Raw genomic sequence first — 14,206 nt, forward strand, 5'->3', positions numbered from 1 at the left:
TCTCTCTCTCTCTCTCTCTCTCTCTCTCTCTCTCTCTCTCTCTCTCCCCCTCTCTCTCTGCTTTTCCTCTGCTCTCTCTCGCTCCCTCTCTCTAAAAAAAACACTGTTCAGTCATACTGCGTAGGCTGAAATTAATAGCGGGCACTGAAGCAATTTGATAGTCCCTGAAACACTGGCACAGCCTCCAATTTAGCTATTCCGCATCTAACAAAAAGGTGTGTAGAAATACAAGGTGTAGAGAGACATACAATCACAGCCACTGCAACATTTCTTTATAAGAGCAAAGAATTTTTTAATTCGCTGGGGAAATGATTATATTAATTATGATGTAATCAATACAATAGAACACTGTGAGGCTCTTAACAAAGGAATGGGGATTTTCTGTATATACAGGCATGAAAGGATGCCCGCAATTTACCACAGAGTGAGAAGAAAAGCTGAGAAAGTATGTACTGTATGATCCCATTTCCCTTTTAAAAAAAATCAGTAGCTGGCATTTGAAGGCTCATGTTCCAGTGCTATGTTAAATATTGACATGGTTTTTAAATTTAACATTACTAACAGCCCTAGGAGTTACTTAATATTCTCCATTTGAGAACAGAAGAAAGTCAGGCTTGGGGTGTAATGATTTGCTCAAGGTCGAAAAGCCAGTGAGCTGTGGGTCGAGCACTGACGTGTGTTATGTGCGTGGAAAAAAACAAGAAGAAATCAACGATTCCCAGAGGTGTTAATGGTGATAAGCTCTCTAGATGGGAGAATGGAAAAGGCGATTTCATGGTCTTCGCTACAACGTTGATTTTTTCTTTTTCCCCAGCAAGAAATTCTAGCTATAAATTGGAAAAGAAGACAGAAAATCAGCAGGCCTTCAATGGGAGTCCCTGAATAGGCGAGCGCCATTGCCGTCAGGCAAACCATCGCCTCAAAGACCAGTGTTTAAAGGGTTTGGATTGGTTTTTCCTGGAACAGAGCTCTGATGGGTCGTCAACCAATTCTGGATAACAAGACTCGTCATCCAAAAGACACATGGGAGTGGTGAATCGTATCAACTTTGACCCCTCCCTCCCCCATTTGGCCCTAAAGATTCCAAGCATATGCAATATGTAACTAAATAAACACCCGTGTGGAACACGACAGCAGGCCCTTGGCACGAGGCCACAGGGAGAGGCTAGGTTTGCTTGATGAGGTTACCAAAGTGTGAGGCTTTAGAGCCAGAGTGGAAAACACTGACCAGAGCAACCCAGAGGGGCTCACGGAAGCTTCTGTCCTTCAAAACGCAGCAAACACTGGGCCCTAGAAGAGCCACAGGAGCTTAACTGACTGAGCCACCCAGGTGCCCCAAGAGCGGTCATTTTAAAGAAAGGCAGAAGGACCAGATCCCTGGGGACCAGGAGATGGAAAGATGATGAAACCAGACCTAAACAAATAATTCTAGGGGACAGCCCACATCCCCGGGGGCAGCCACTCCCAGTAGCTAGTATTACTGAGCACGTACATGCACCCCCCGGTGGAGGCTCCGGACATACTGTGCCACCTGTCATGGCAACGCAATGAGGTGAACGTTCTGACCCCCCACCCTACCAGCAGAGGCAGGGCTGGAAAGTTCAGGAGCTTGCTCGGGGAGACAGCTGGCAAATGACGGAGTCACGCCCCACACCCAGGTGTAACTGAATCCCCACCCCCTCCCCCGCCCCCCAACCCTCCATTAAGCACTACGTAACACCGTGCTTGCACATGAAGCTGCTGTCACCCCAGAGACCCTCCCCTGGGCCCTTCGGAACCGTCCTAAGACAAACCAAAAACTAAGCGAAAGACTCGCTGAGGCCAAGTCATCAACAAATGCTCTGGTGATATGGAGCCTAGCAGGGCAGAGAAGAGAAATTCCAAACTGGCTGCCGAAACAGTGTGGAACCCACAGTGCCCAGAGCTGTATCTGCCCTCCAGCAGAGGAAGCTCCTGAAAGTGACCCCACATGCGTGGGCCACTGGAGGGGACAGGGCCACTCCTGCCATCCTGTCTGTTGCCTGATAGGCTGGGCTCCAGGAACAGCAGGGGGCTGGAGTAGGGGGCCACTCAGTGAGGCAAACTGGCCTTACAGGTGTTTTACTGCTCCCAGCAAACTACACATGACCGTGGCCCCCGGAGACCAGCAAGCCCCTCATCAGTCCTAAAGACACTCTCTCAAGATCCGCAGGGTGGTGACACCTGCAGGACTTGGCTCAGGGGGGTGGTAGGAGTGGAAGCCATTGGCAGTCACAACTGCATTATTATGGAAACTTCCTGGGATCCCTCAAGGGCATAAGCAGAGAGAGGCTTGGTTTCAGATGGGTCAGAAAGCTCAGAGCCAGTCATCAAGGCAGTTTATTCATTAACCTGATGTTTGGGGGCTGATAATGCAGCCCATTTGTACAGATTCAGGGGAAACAGAGGCTCTGTAGGGACAGGTGACCTCATTTCAACCCAGAGTGAGACCTCAGGTCACCAGGCAAGGAAGATTCTGCCTCCCAGTGATTTTCAAACTTTAAAGTCTCGGGACTGCTGCAAATAGAATCTTCCCAGGAAGCTCAGACTTTCGGCTGGTCAACAGTAGAAACGCACTCGTGGGCATAGAGGTGGGGCCTCCAGGAACAGGAAGACCCAGGTTCTGATCCCAAGGCAGCCACATATCAACTGTGATACGTTCAGGAAGTGAGTCTCTCCACAACTCAGTCTCTTCATCTCTAACGAGGGGATCATACTGCTTCCCTCGCGGTTATTTGTGAGAAATCAACGAGACTACGTGAAGGTTCCGGATGCTGAGCCCATGACAGCGTGATCGTCCCTGCACCTGCGGGCGGAAGCGGCTGTGGCCCAATGGCTGGCAGGATGCCACCAGTCAGTCGTGAACCAAGCAGCAGAACAGAGGTGCTTTAAAACAAGAGGTGATTTAAAAACTGATGCTGAGCAAATCAGAGAAATGTACCGAAAAGGGGAAAAGAGAAAGAGAAAAGTGTACACACGAGTTTAATTACATTCACAGGGCTAATGCCAAGGTCACGTCCTCTGCTCTGGCACTGGTGAGTCAGCCACATATACTCGCTCTGCCTGGCTGGCACCAACAGTAATTGGGACGCCACACTCATTTGATCATACAGAGGCCAACAACAGATGTGGACCCAAATGGGGAGCGGTCCAGTATGGTGAAAAACACCGCCAATTTGGAGCTGGACCAAAGGGTCTGTCTGGATCTTGCTAGGTCTCGCCCTGAGCCTCAGTTTCACCTAAAGGAGACGACACAAGTGCCTGGGGACGGGGGGGGGGGGGGGCTCAGTCGGTTAAGCATCAGGCTCCTGATTTCAGCTCAGGTCACCATCTCACGGCTCCCAAGATCGAGCCCCACATTGGACTCTGCGCTCACAGCGTGCAGACTGCTGGAGATTCTCTCTCTCCCCCTCCTCTGCTGGCATGCTCTCTTTTCGCAAAAGACACACTAAAAAATAAATTAAGTAAAATTCTAAGTACTCTAAAGGTCGCCACTTGAGCCAAAGGGACTCTGGAGGATTCAGGCCTCTCTGGGCGTGAGTGGAGGACTGCGGGGCCATTCTGACAGAAGACATCCCAGCGGTGCTCAGAAATAACGCAAGCCAGCGGCAGGGCTCAGTCCAGGGAGCAGGGCAATTCTAAGCAGAACACCGTGTCCTGTGGCCTGGTAGCCACGGATTCATGTTTGCATCTTAGGAAAAGACCACAAACAGCACGACTTCACAGAGTAACAGAAAAACACCGCCCAGGGCTGTCCAAGCTGCAGGTAAAGGTCTCGGCACGCCGGAGGAGGGCACAGCAGCGCAGCTGCCCTGGCAGGTGCCGGTGCATGACCAGTGTGGCCCGGCCAGGCAGCTTCACGCAGCACGGGGGCAGGACTGCAGCGGCCCTCAGCAGGTGCTGAGTGGCTCGACTCTGGTCGTAGGGCCCTAGAGGGGCACTTCCCGGGACGTGTCGGGGAGCATGTTCAGAACAGTCACGAGGACGTAAAGGCCACGGGAGGAAAGCGGATATAGGACCCATGAGACACCTCCCGGGGGTGCTCAGAAACACCCGGATAAGCTTCAGGGCAAAGCAGCATAAAAGTCTCACTGTAGAGGGGACACCCGGGTGCCTCAGTCGGTGAAACGTCCAACTTTTTTTTTTTTTTTTTTTTTTTTTTTTTTTTTTTAACGTTTTTTTATTTTTGGGACAGAGAGAGACAGAGCATGAACGGGGGAGGGGCAGAGAGAGAGGGAGACACAGAATCGGAAACAGGCTCCAGGCTCCGAGCCATCAGCCCAGAGCCCGATGCGGGGCTCGAACTCACGGACCGCGAGATCGTGACCTGGTTGAAGTCGGACGCTTAACCGACTGCGCCACCCAGGCGCCCCGAAACGTCCAACTTTTGATATCGGCTCAGGTCACGATCTCACAGTTCACGAGCATGGCGTTGGGCTCCGTGAGGACAGTGCAGAGCCCGCCTGGGATTCTCTCTCCTTCTCTCCCTCTGTTCCTTCGCCTTTGCGTGTTCTCCTTCTCAAAATAAATAAATCAATTTAAAAAAAAAAAGTCTTACTGTAGTGCTAGGGGCAGAACCAGAGAAATGTTTTGTTTTGTTTTTTTATACTGAAGTTGTTCTTTGTATTTTTTTTTTAATTTTATGATTGTTTCTTTAAGTAGCCTCCACGCCCAACGTGGAGCTTGAACTCATGACATGACCCTGAGATCAAGTGTCGCGTGCTCTACCGACTGAGCCCGCCAGGTGCCCCAACTTGTTCTGGTTTTGATGCTCCACTCGCTGATATGGCCCTGGAGGGGATGGCGGGGAGTGATTTGCAAAATAATTTTAAGATTCAAAGATCGTAATGGTGACTGAGTAACTCCAAGCAACTAGAAAGGGCAAGAGAAGCAGAGGAACAGAACTCGTGAACACGTTTGAGCGCACACACGGAGCTCCCGCGTGGTGGGAGGTGGCTGGTGAGGAAAAGGACGTTTCAAAAAGTCAGCAAGATGGACGGGACGGCAGAAGAGGTTCATCAGCCATCTGACTGGGGGTAGGAGGAGAGAAACACTGAGGATTGCTTTTGATCAGGAGACAAATTGCAAAGTAAAAATCCAGCCGCTCCTTCGCATGGCGGCCTACCCTTACCACGGGGGACAGCGTTTCGGCCATGCGGGCTCACCTCCCTCTTTATTCTTCTCTCCAACTAGACTGTGAGAGAACTGAGGGCCGTGTCTTAGGCTCACCTCCTCGTCGCAAGCGCCTAGCCCAGCTGGCAGGGAGGAAGCACCAAATGGGTGTTTCCTGAATGAACAAAAAAACCGTTAGGGAACTGAAATGGAAGCGGGCCTCTGGACCCCATGGCGAGAGAAAGCTCTGGTCTCACGAGGTCGCCAGAGAAGGCCACTCATGCGTGTGGCATGTCCTTGAATTCCATTTTATATACAGTAAAACCTTGCATAATTTGTTCCGGAAACATGCTTGTCATCCAAAGCACTCCTATATCCGAGCGAATTTCAAGAACCATTGAGTCAGTTATGATCATGTGACCTTCGGGGTCAGGTACTACTCGCATCGCAAGACACTGCTGGTTTATCAAGTTAAAATTTATGAGACACGTTTGTTCGTCTTGTAAAACCCTCGCAGAACAAGTTACTCTCAATCCAAGGTTTCACTGTACTCTTTCGTGGTTTCCGAAGCACGCGTTCTGTGTCCAGCCAGAAGCCTAAGGTCCTAGAGAACAAGGGCCCCAAATTTCGACACCCCCAGTTTCCAATGCCTGGCACCACAGTGCAAGATTTGGGGTCTTCAACAGTTATTCATTAAACAGGCTTGAATAAAGGAGACGAGAAGAGGCAAGTAAAGTTGCTCCTAGTGGGCAAGGTTCTTTCATGTCGATTTACGGGAGAAACGAGCTGGCTGTTTATCAGGCTTCATTGCGACAGGCATTCCACAGGACAAAGGCGGCCTTTCAGAACGACAGGAGCGGCCGCACCTTCTCCAGGGCTCCGGGCTCGGTGTTTCCACGGGAGAGCTCGGGGTCGATAGTAAAGTGCGCTGGCACAGGCACATGCCAGGGAAGTTGGCAGGGCACCTGCCCGGGCTGGGACTGACTCCAGGCAGCCTGGCAAAAGTCAAGAAAGCTCGTAATTCATCCAGAGGAGAATTTAAAAACAATCCAATTAGTGGAGTATGACTGCAGATTGGGCAACTGAACGTCAGCTAACTTCAACAGTCAGGGCAGGGAGTAGGGGACGGGCCCATCCCTCTCTCCCCACAGCACGTGACCCAGGTGAAGGTGAAAGGTCTCCCGTCTCTTGGATTTGACAGCTCTGGCCAGATCAGCCTGTCAGCAAAAATGCCTGCACAGGATCCGTGGGAGAGCCTCCTCGCTTAATGCAGAAATTCCTAGGCAGGCAGCTCCCTGTGCAACTACTGCTAGATTAAAGGGGCAAGACAAAGGAGCTAATTAGTAGATAAGGAAAGGCCCTGAGACAGGAAATGCGGTAGGTTATTACAGCTAGTGCTGAAGAGGAGAGTTGCCAGGGTATCTAAATATGTACACAACAAGGCATAAGGGGCCACGATCACAAGTTCACGTCCCTCCTAAGGAAACATACATGCCAGGGTTTTCAGGTCACTGCCTAACTGCACCTAGGTTCCTCACAGTTGGGGAAGTAGGCAGCCAGCCCCGCCCTGATCCCCCCCCCCGACTCCGGGGGCCCTCGACTCCCCCCCCACCTCGATACAACTCCACACTCCCACCCCCCCCATACTGTTCAGCAAAGTCAGGGATGGTTTCGCTGGGCAACAATCAGCAGCTTGCCATCTGAGCTCAAAGTAGTCAAGGCACAGACTTCCAAGGGACAGCCTCCGGGCTCATCTGGTAGCTGGTAATGCGACATACACGTGCCCTGGTCAGCGGGATCCACTGCCCTGCCTGAGAGAGTTCGGAAACTAGACGTTCACAAACACAGCAAAAATTAATTCTAAAATTCATATGAAACCCCAAAGACCCCAAAGAGTCAAAGCAATCTTGAGAAGGGAGAACAAAGCTGGAGGCATCACCCTACCTGATTCAGAACGCGATCACAAAGTCACCGTAACCCAAACAGTGTGGTACAGGCGTAGAGAGACAAACACAGACCGACGGAAGCCAACCGAGAGCCCAGAAATAAACCATGCATACATATATGGTCAGCTAACCTTCAACAAAGGGCACCAAGAAGATACAATGGGGAAAGGGTGGTTTCTTCAATAAATGGTTTAAGGAAAACTGGATATCCACCGGCAGAAAAAAATAAAATAAAATCGGACCCTTCTCTTAACCCATAAAAATCAACAGAAAAGAGAAGGAAGACTTAAGACCCCAAACCGCAAAACTCCTAGAAGAAAACAGGAGGGGCAAAAATCTTTGACACTGGCCTTGGCAATGAGTTTCCGGCTAGGACACCAAAAGCTAGGTAACAAGAGCCCAAACAAGTAGAACTACAACAAATTAAAAAGCTTTGGCACAGCAAAGGAAACCGTCCGCAAGTGAAAAGGCACCCTACGGGTTGGGAGGAAATAATTGCAAACCATGTATCTGCTAAGGGGTGAATGTCCAAAATGCATAAGGAGCTCCCGACAACTCAACAGCAACAAGCCCAATAACCCAATTAGAAAATAAGCAACGGGCCTGAACAGACATTTCTCCAAAAATGACGTACCAACGGCCAACAGGTACGCGAGAGGGTGCTCAACATCACTAGGCACCAAATAAACTTCGAAACAGAAAGAGATATCCTTTCACACTTGTTGGAGGACTCTTCCCAACAGAAGTGTTGGTGAGGATGTGGAGAATAGGGAATCCTTGTGCACTCCTGGTGGGAATGTAAGCTGGTGCAGCCACATCGGAAAAACAGTCCGGAGGTTCCATAAAAAATTAAAAATGGAACTACCACGTGATCCGGCAATCCCACTTCTGGGCGTGCACCCAAAGGAAATGAAGTCAGTCCCTCGGAGAGGTATCTGTGCCCCCCACCTCATGCACCAACATTCACAACAGACAGTACGTGGAAACCACCGAGGTTTCGACAAACGAAGGGATAAAGAAACGATGGTGTGTATAAACACATCGCGAACTACCGTTCAGCTTTAAGGAAGGAGACTCTATTTTCAACAATGTGGATGAAGCCGAAGGACATCGTGCTGAGTGCTATCAGCCAAACACGCAAAGAAAAAACCCGCATGACCTCACTTATATGTAGAATCTTAAAAAATTGAATACGTAGAAGCAGAGAGTAGTATGGGTGACGAGCGCCTCGAGGTGGTGACAAGTGGCATAAAGACGTCCGGTCAATGACAGAGTGGAGCGGGCGCTGCATGGAGCCTGACAAAAATGCTGTCGTGGGAAGCAAGGACGTCACAGAGAAAGGCGGTCTCAGAGAGGCCGGTGATGGGACAGTCAAGGGCCTGAAGCAAACAGTTTCCGGAGAAGGTGGATTAATTGTGGTCCTCGGTCACAGCCAACTCCCTGAACGGCGGAGTCAGAGCTGCGCGGAGACCGACAGAAAGCAGCAGGGGAAACCACGTGGCTTTTGCTTGCCCCTCAGTCGGGCAGGACGGCTCCCAGGGACAGAGCTGGGCCCAGCGCCGGGGCCGGCCACTGGCCCAAGAAGGTCAAGCCAGGACCCCACGGCCAGTAAAATCTCAGATTTACCACGGCCTCTCCAGGCTCCCCCGTGGCAGCCCGCTTCCCACCCGGAAGTTTCTGAAGAAATGTAACAACAGCGATGCTCTCTGCCCATCAGTGTCCTCACTTGAACACCCATCCCACCCACCCCAAGAAACCTGTCTTTAGACGGCAGCTCTGTCCGTCTCCCCTCCTGTTCTCTTCTCAAGGATCTCAAGACATAAAGAAAAATTAACAATATAAAAATATCTTTTTAATGTTTATTTATTTTTGAGAGAGAGAGAGAGAGGAGAGAGAGAGACAGAATCTGAAGCAGACTCCTGGCTCCGAGCTGTCAGCACGGAGTCCTACGCGGGGCTCGAACTCACGAACAGCAAGATCACGGCCTGAGCCGAAGTCGAACGCTTAACTGACTGAGCCACCCAGATGCCTCGAAAAAAATTTTATTTAATGCACAGGGTGAGAAAGGACTTGGAGTCACCCAGTCTGGCCACTGATCTGATAGCTCAGTTTCTGCCGAGCCAGGATCAGCCTCGGCAAGAGAACACCGCCAGTGCCTAGGGCGCTTTCCCTCTGCGGGCTATTTCACATTCCAACAACCCTGGCAGCTAGAAAGTTCTCCCGGGCCAAATCTGCCTGCCTACCACACCTGGTTCTGCTCTCAGCTTCCTGACGGTCTGTCCAGAAGCTGAAGACGGACGGCCAGCAAGAGCCTGGTCTCCACTAAGTACTGGGAAGGCCCTGGCCCAAGCCTGCCTCATCCATTTCTCTTCCAGGAGCACGAAAGAAGTGGACTTCAGGGTAAAGGAGAAGTTGCGTGGTGGTCAGAGGCGGGAGGGACGGAAAAGATCCTTTAAATCCTTCTTCTTCCTTCAAGGGCGAGCCCGGGCCTGGAGAAGTGAAACTTCCTCGCTCAGTCCTCACAGCCACTGGGTGGTAATGTGAGCTCTCCTCAGTTCTGGGTCTCCTCGTACTGAGTTCTCCTGGGGTACGCTCCTTCCTCACTTTCCCAACAACACCGTGGGCCACTCTCACTACTGCCGTGCACACGCACACACATTCAGTCCAGCGCTGCTCCCAACATACAGGCCTAGACCTTCGGCCTTTGGTTATCCTGGTCCAACCTTACAGGTAAAACTGAGCCCTGGGGCACTTGGGCCCCATACTGGTGCCCACACTGGGAAGGGCACAGCAAACCTTTCTGGAAACTACTCCCAAGCAAATTTAGGACCAGCTTGTATAAAAATGGCCAACACACAGTCCCCGCAGAGGTGTGATGCCGTGAGTGAGAATCCAGAGGAGGAAAAACTTTACCCATAAGCCTAGTCTATTAATCAGTTTCTCCAACGTAAATCTGAACGAGGGACGTGCTACCCGTCCACTCCTCCCAGTGCTGGCATTCTGAACGTAAGGCACTCCGGACCCAAGAGTCAGCAAGGAAAGCAAAATAAAAACCAGGAAATTGTAAGTATTTATCTAATACACGCTGACTGACGATGATGAATACGGCCTCAGACTTTCGGTTCTCCCCGGCCCCAGCTGGAGGAGGTACAAACCAGGAAAATGAGCTGAGCCTATCGAAACGAACGCTTATTAAACATTTACTCTATCGTCTGTACACAGGCATTGTGGAGATAATGAAAATTCTCCCCCAAGGTATTTATAACCTAACTGAGGAGACGAGATACATGGCACGTCTAGAACACAGTAAATCAGGGGTTCTCAACTAGGAGTGATTCTGCCCTTCAGGGGACATGTTTCAGTGTCTGGAGACATTCTGGGTCGTCACAACTGGAGGGCGCTACTGATATGAAGCAGACAGAGGTCAGGGATGCTGCTAACATCCTATAGGGCACAAGATCCCCCCTCCCTGCCCCACCCCAGACAAAGATCTATCTGGTCCAAAATGACAGTAGTGATGAGGTTAAGAAACCCTCAAGTAGACGCTCACCAGAATTCATCCAATTCAGGGACGCCTGGGTGACTCAGTCGGTTAAGTGTCCAACTTTGGCTCAGGTCATGATCTCACGGTTCGTGAGTTCGAGCCCCGCATCGGCCTCTGTGCTCACGGCTCAGGGCCTGGAGCCTGCTTCGGATTCAGTGTCTCCCTCTCTCTCTGCCCCTCCCCTGTTCACGCTCTGTCTCTGTCTTTCAATAATAAATAAATGTTTTAAAAAAACTGCTTTAAGAATTCATCCAATTCAGTATTTATTGAGCACATGCATGTGTCAGGTTACAGGCATATCGTGAATTGGAAGTAAGACACGTCTCTTTTCCGAAGGCTACGTAAAACAACTATACAATGCAAGGTGTGAGGCAACCCAAAGTTACACTGGGTGTGTAAATGCTTCGGGATTCTGCTAAAAGGAAGACACCCGAAAGCCAACATTACTCAGGAAGAAGATGGGTCCCCAGCTTGGTCTTGGAGGAGAGGGGAGTCTGGGGTGGGCAGGCTGAGGGTGTTCCGGCAGGTGAACGGGCTGACTTAAGGGACAGCATCAGCCTCCCCAGCCTCGCTGTGAGACAGGCGTGCCTGGTGGACCCACGCGAAGCCCACCGGCCACATCATCACCAGCTACGGAAGCCGGGAACCTGTGTGTCTTCACCAGTGCCTGGAACAGCATGTGGACTCGATGGATAGGATATAATTATGAAATGACCACAAAAACATGAACCACTGGGGCTCCTGGGTGGCTCCGTCGGCTACGCGTCCAACTCTTGATCTCGGCTCAGGTCATGATCTCACGGTTCAGGAGCTGGAGCCCCGCGTCGGGCTCTGGGCTGACAGCTCGGAGCCTGCTTGGGACTCTCTCCCTCTCTCTTTCCCCCTCCCCCGCTCACACACTCTCTCTCAAAATAAACAAACATAAAAAAAAAAAAATAGGGACTACCATCTAACGGCCACCTGCTCCATGCCAGACAGCCTGCTTAACGCCGTCTGCGGAATCTCCTTCACTCCTCACCACAACCCTGGAGAGTGCACAGGGCTGCCGTCCTTAGAAGGAGGAAACCGGGCGATGGAACGCACAGATAAATCAGTCAACGGGTGGGTAAAGAAACGCCCTGAATGGCCCTGGTCTCTCCTCCTAACCTAGAGTCCTCCCTGGTCCACTGTTCCCCAGCTTTCCGGCTGGCCCCCCCCACATCGGTGCACGTACACAACGGGGCTGACCGGCAGCCAGTGTGCACAGCAGAGGCGTCCGGTGGGTGGCTGGTGATTTTACAGGGGTCCCTGAGGCCTGTGTCACTGGCACTATGCCTAGCTCTTCCCAGAGTTTCTGCCGGCCGGAGCCGGCCCCGTGGAAGGGAATGAAGCAGGAACGCGGTCCCAGGACATCCTCAGGGAAAAGGCTCGAGGTCCCTCGTCCGTGTTCACACAGGCAGCAGGGTAGGGCAGCTTGTCACCAGCACGTTTAACAGAGCCTCTAATTATGTGATAAAAATCCTACTGGCGACTGCTTTTCCCGGAGCGGCACGTAACCACCATCCAAATATTTCTCAGTCTCTAAATAATAGGGTAGTTTTACAAGGCACGTATCTACAGCAGCTGCTGCAGCACAAATAGGTACTGGTTAATCCCTCCTGTCTATGCAGCCTTCCTACCATTCACAGGATGCTCTTGTGGCTTCAGTCCACTGGATCCAAGCAAGCAGGTGAGGAGACAGGCCCCCTTATGTTCCATTCCACAGCGGAGGAGATCAAGGCTCAGAGACATACAGTGGCTTTCCCGCGGTCACACAGCAAGGTCCCAGCCCAGCTACCTTTTCCAGCAAACCCTGGCATGTACCAACCACGTGGCAGGACCTCCTTGGCCATGGGGCAATTTTTGTCCTCCTTTCCTATCCTATGTACTCTGTAAACAACAAACAATGCCCACTTGTACGCCAACGAGAAGAAATCACGGATGCAAAACCTGATAATCCCTTCTCTTCTTACAACAAGGCTCACCCAATTCTGGGGTTGGCAAACTTTTCCTGTACAAGGCCAGGCGGCAAATATCTTGGGATTTTGGAGCACAGACTATCATAACCACTCAACTCTCCTCTTAATAGTGCAAAAGCCGCCACAGACAACTTATGCATGAATGGGTGTGGCTGTGTTCCAGTCAACTTTACAGAAACAGGTAGATGAGACTAGTGTGCTGACCCTTAAATTGTAAGATCTTCCTATTTGTTAAGGATTGGAGGGCCACCCCCCACCCCCCACCCCCCGACCAAAGTCATACGTTGAAGCCCTAACCTCCAAACTGTATTTGAAGACAAGGCTTCAAGGCCTTCAGGTTAAATGAAGTCAAAGGGTGGAGCCTGATCCCATAGGGCTGGCGTCCTCAGAAGAGGAAGGGACACCAACTGTGTGTATGCACAGAAGAAAGACCAGGTGAGGACAGAGCAAGGAGGAGGCTGCCCGTGAGCCAGGAAAAGAGGCCTCGCCAGAAACCAACCCTTACGGCACCCGGACCTTGAGCCTCCAGAACGCTAAGAAAATAAATTTCTGTTGTCTGTGGTTTTCTGTTGCGGTGAATTCATCTGCAGCCCAAGCAGACTAAAACACCATGCTCCAACAAATCTGATCAACCCATTAGGGACTCAGAAAAATACGGAAAAAACAATTTTAATGGAAATGGGTTTAAAATGCCTCAGTCCACTTCCCTTTCCAGAGCTCCCTGAATTAAAGAGCCCTTTATTCTATTTTTTTTTCCCACGTTTTTATTTATTTTTGGGACAGAGAGAGACAGAGCATGAACGGGGGAGGGGCAGAGAGAGAGGGAGACACAGAACCGGAAACAGGCTCCAGGCTCCGAGCCATCAGCCCAGAGCCCGACGCGGGGCTCGAACTCACGGACCGCGAGATCGTGACCTGGCTGAAGTCGGATGCTTAACCGACTGCGCCACCCAGGCGCCCCAAGAGCCCTTTATTCTAATCCAAAGACGTGGCTCCACATTGCTCCCCCACCACCCCCAATTCCACACCCCCTCCCCCCCACCCCACCCCCGTTTCTCTGAGCTTTCCAGTACTTATGTAACATTCCCTGAAAGGCTGTATGCCACTGTTTTCCCTTTCCAAATGTAAATAGAGGATCCCCAGGTTGCTTAGAAAGTGGTTTTCACGGGGCGCCTGGTTGGCTCCATCGGTCAAGCATCCAACTCTTGATTTCGGCTCAGATCATCATCCCAGGGTCATGGGACCGAGCCCCCAAGTGGGCTCCATGCTGCGTGTGGAGTCTGCTTCAGATTCTCTCTCTCTTCCTCTGCCCCTCCGTCCCCCTGCTCTCTCTTAAAAAAACAAAATAAAATTTAAAAAGAAAGAAATGACGACAAGAAAGAGGTCTTCACTTTCTCGGCTGAGAAAAAGTGGACCGAAAGACAAAGAGGTAGGATCCCTGATACACACACACTCCTGGTCAGCATCTTAGGGAAGCAAATACGGGTCACATGCATCAGAAACAATCCTCTGAAAGTGGGGGAGAAACAAACCTTTAGGAAACAGTTTGAGGAGACCTCTGAACACGAAAAATGAAGAACCACCAACAG

The 14,206-nt window shown here is 51.1% G+C and overlaps 1 protein-coding gene across 3 annotated transcripts in view; it reads right to left on the minus strand.

Annotated features, from left to right (window-relative positions):
* Positions 1-14,206, minus strand: part of CUNH1orf226 (chromosome unknown C1orf226 homolog) — a 252,274-nt gene that overhangs the window by 148,463 nt on the left and 89,605 nt on the right. The window lies entirely within an intron of this gene.

The sequence above is a fragment of the Herpailurus yagouaroundi genome, unplaced genomic scaffold, assembly GCF_014898765.1.
Source record: "Herpailurus yagouaroundi ecotype Mexico unplaced genomic scaffold, PumYag 253, whole genome shotgun sequence".
In the NCBI taxonomy this organism is placed as follows: domain Eukaryota; kingdom Metazoa; phylum Chordata; class Mammalia; order Carnivora; family Felidae; genus Herpailurus; species Herpailurus yagouaroundi.